The sequence below is a fragment of the Priapulus caudatus genome, unplaced genomic scaffold, assembly GCF_000485595.1.
Source record: "Priapulus caudatus unplaced genomic scaffold, Priapulus_caudatus-5.0.1 Scaffold10, whole genome shotgun sequence".
NCBI classification, from domain to species: domain Eukaryota; kingdom Metazoa; phylum Priapulida; class Priapulimorpha; order Priapulimorphida; family Priapulidae; genus Priapulus; species Priapulus caudatus.
In genome coordinates this window covers 502,352-506,538 of record NW_014577071.1, presented here as the reverse complement: position 1 = coordinate 506,538, position 4,187 = coordinate 502,352, and the positions used below count along the sequence as shown (strand labels likewise).

General features: G+C 43.6%; 1 protein-coding gene across 5 annotated transcripts in view; it reads right to left on the bottom strand.

Annotated features, from left to right (window-relative positions):
- LOC106807185 (transcription factor GATA-4-like) overlaps nt 1-4,187 on the bottom strand; it is a 66,818-nt gene that overhangs the window by 21,369 nt on the left and 41,262 nt on the right. For 3 of the 5 annotated variants that reach the window (XM_014809461.1, XM_014809487.1, XM_014809494.1), the window contains exon 1: nt 3,326-3,502. The exons of the other annotated variants lie outside the window; for them this stretch is intronic. The gene's annotated coding sequence lies outside the window, so the exon portion shown is untranslated. Of the gene's footprint in view, nt 1-3,325; nt 3,503-4,187 lie in introns of those variants that run through there. 5 annotated transcript variants of the gene reach the window in all.

Genomic DNA, 4,187 nt, shown 5'->3' with positions numbered 1-4,187 from the left:
CTTTTGTCTTACACGATAACTAGTAACGCAAAGCCTTAGTGCCAAAAAATTTATACAAACTTAAAACGGCCATAGTTCTAGCGCACTTCGTGCGCAGGCGTTTTACACCATCCCGCGTGTTAGCAACGATGACGTGTTAGCGACGTGTTAGCAACGATGACGTGTTAGCGACGTGTTAGCAACGGTGTTAATGAGTGATTATCTAGGATTACTGGTGTTAAGCACCACTCTGAGCTCAATCAACGCACAACTAACACAACTGACAGAGCCGCGGCAGTCAGCGACGTGCACCTACAATACACACGCGCACGTGTCTAAAATCGGCGCCGTCGAAACGCCTCGCGAATATCATTAACGAGATGGGGGGCAGCTACAGGCAGGTAATAAACGCACGGGCAACATTCCCACGTTTAACTGGTTATCGCGCGCGAGAGATTTCCAATCTAAATCTGGAGCGCTCACTACCGGCGCGTTTGGTGACTAATTTCCACCCTCCGTTCATCAAATAGGGCTTGCTTGCATCTGCCGGAAACGCTGACACCTACTGCAGAGGTCTGTTACAGTATAGGCGCTATAAACTGGGGATGGCATTCCATCGCTATATAACTAGATTTCCGCAAACTCGCTTCCGATGATGCGGTCGCATGGTTTTAAACTTATATTGTCAATTGATGAAAAGAGCGTGCAGAATGGAATCTTTAATGAATGCGGTTGTTCGCCGCATACAAGTTTTTACGTTGTGCGCCTGAAATTTCTACATCCAGAATCTACTAAGTCTGTTACTTTAGCGTTGTTTCCTGACTCGCGCGTCTCCGCGTGCAGACGAAAATCGTAGCTTTTGCAGCCGAGTGATCATCTCTGATTCGGCTGAAATTTTTTACTGAAATTTTTCAATCTAGAATCTCTCAAGGCTGGTATTTTACCAGCACCAAGGCGTATAGATCGTAGCAGGAGTAAGATAATATAGGATCTTATATTATATCCTATATTATATCCTATATTATCTTACTCCTGATCGTAGCTATAGTTGTAGCCTAGGCCGACCAGGCTCTGTACGACTATTTCACGTCGCCACGTATAGTAAGAAGCGACAAGGTAACTTGTGGCTAGTCAACTCTGATTCAACTAAATATTTCGCTGCAGGTTTTACGTCAACAAAAACAGCTCGCACATTGATAATTTCTTCTCATATTGCAACGCAGGTCGCCGATCCGAAATTTGCTGCAGAGTAGTAGACTCCTACCTACGCTGTATGATTATATCAGGAGTTAAGATAGACAAATTTGTCTTTATTAACTCCTGATTATATGTATAAGCAGCTTACTTACAATTAACTAATACTTGCGCATTCCGCCGGTTTATTATAAATAAATTAAACAATTCATATCAGTTGACGTAGTGCGTGAACTGATATTAGATATTTAAATACCTACAATCAGTATCGAGCTATCTCGACTTGTCCCTGTCGATCAGTGTAATTACGGAACGATAAAAAAGCAGTTTATCAGTAGTCTAATGACAGAGACGGGGTTTACAACAGGATCCCTCTGTTTCCATAATCTCCACGGGCGGCGCACTCATACCTCTATTTACTCTTTTTTTTCCATCGTCAACAACATACATTGCGACGACGAGAAATACAAACTCGAAATTTTAGGGGGGGAGAAAGATTTCCGATAAAAGAAAATTAACTGAAATTAATGAAGTGATACGTTTGGTACATTATGATATTATCAGGAGTGAATAATAATATATATATGTATTATTATGCACTCCTGATATTATAGTGCCGATATTAAGATGAGGTTTTCGACTGAATCAATATATGCTGTACTGCTAATCTCGCGTGGGATAGCTAACGGGTTACAGCTGTAATCACGCAGCGTTGAGAGGTTGCAACGGCCGCAGCAAGGTGCATGGCGCATACGCCAAGCGAGATCTAACAGGCGGAGTATAGCGACCAATGCAGGGGGTCTCTTGATCATTTCCACCAATATCTACGATAATTTAAATAACAGCTTTCGTCGGTGATCGATGAAAGAACGATACCGCAGATACAAAATGCGGGTAATGCGTAACGAAATGCCAATATCCGCTTATATCAGGGAGTATCAACCTAACTGCACTAGTGAGAAGTATATTCGTTCATTTCTCACATTAAACTTTGTATCGCTATTCATATGCGGGTTCTTCGCTTCGCATAGGGCGCATGTACTAACTACGTAGTTAGAGGATAATTCATACCAGATTGCTACTTCTGATCAGACTGAACACCGCGACGTGCCGCGGCGGTTACCCTATTTAATTACTTACTACGTATTATGCGGACGACTCGTTCATCTTATGGATTTTCAATATAGGAACCCGATGGTAAAGCATAATTAAATAAATGAAAAATCGGAAACAAAAACGTTGTTGTAAAGAGTCCAGTGACTGAATAAATCGTTTTCATGCGCGCGCGTGCGCGTACACGAACGAGTTCTTAAACGCCGGATCAATAACAGATCATTCATTACCCAGTACCCACGATAAAAGGTGGGAATCCGCTACAGACTCTCTCGCAACGATGATTATCAAATGCTCTACTGAGAGCCCGAGTCTGCGTCAGGTTAGAATCAAACGATCGGTAACCATAACTCTCGAGTTATGACGCGTTCTATTTATCACCACTGATATACTAGCAGCAGGCGAAGTCGTATAGGGGAATATTATATACACTCGACTGTAATTTCATCGACAATCTTTGATTTATCTCACTATACTTATCGCCGCTGTTTCGACGATTGATATCGTATAATCAGGAGTATATAATCTAACCGCAGCGGGAGACAGAGCGGTGCCGCCAATCCATGTTGCTGACTATCTAACTAGAGTTAGATATAGAATATATCAGGAGTAGATAATAGTCTTCTATTATCTACTCCTGAATATATATATAGCACGTCACCAACAAACCACGGAAGCTAATCATAGCGTGTCGACGGTAACTCTATATGTGTGTCATTCTCTATCAATATTGTTGTCTATCGCAATGTTGCTGGTTACAACCGATATGAATATTAGCCACGGCGACGAAAACTGGTTGCAATAAAACGAAAAGGCTGCTACCCGGTTACATGCCGATATCTTTGTACATAATACAGACTTTCCTGCCGCACACATAAATAAGCTGATATGAGCATTGTGATATGATAACGCGCCAGTGCATTCGCTAATCTACGATACGCCCCATCAATAGTTAACCGATATTCATATACATCTCGAAGACAGTGCTAATTATCCTACGCAAACTAAATGCTAATAAGAGCGTTAGACGAGTACTTACAAGAAGATACGAAACAATAGCAGGAGCTACGTAAGTTTCGTTGCTCGATCGTCGGTTCTTCGCTGGCGAAATGACAGTTAGTTGAAGGCAGTAAATAAATGTCAGGCCAGTGCAGCGGGTGTACTGGCAGGCCCGGCTCGGGGAAGGGACACATTTGGGGTTATGTACATAGCGCGAGGCGTAATCAACATATCGGTGCAGGCGCCACGTAAGTTACACACAAGACAACAATCATGTTTGCCGAGAGATTAGTCGAGCTGTCAGTCAGGGTGCGTGCAGACGGACCGGATGGGACCGCGCAGCGCCACAGGAAAGGGATGCGACCCACTTCCCAAACACGGCCAATCCGCCCAACCCCTTGTACAAAGCAAAATGTGTCGACGGTTTTCGTCGCATTTTGAAATCGACAGCGGGGTAATTGCGGCAAGCATTGTGGCTGCATTAGAGAGGCAATTAATGATACGATTTATCCCCCCCACTCTCAGGAAACGGCAATTAGGTTGCAAAAGTCATGTACGTCGACCGCACAATGGAGAGGCATATTGCGCGTTCGTCGCTTCAGCAGTAGACAATGAATTGCGCTACAGGCGGCCCGGCCCCGCTGCTGCTACCGTGCGGAAAACATGAATAATCATGATGTTTCCCTTTCGAAACACAGGGCATAACTGCGCGAGAATTTACGTGAAATTACGGTGTGCGGGGGCTTTTTTTGAGGCGAGCTGTCAGTGTCACTGATACGATTCACAGCGACCGACTCAAGTTTCCCAATTGTTTGCTCGCTTGTCCACTGTTACGTCTGCGTCCTATGTACGCGTATGTATCCATGCACATATGATGGCATATATATATATATATATATATG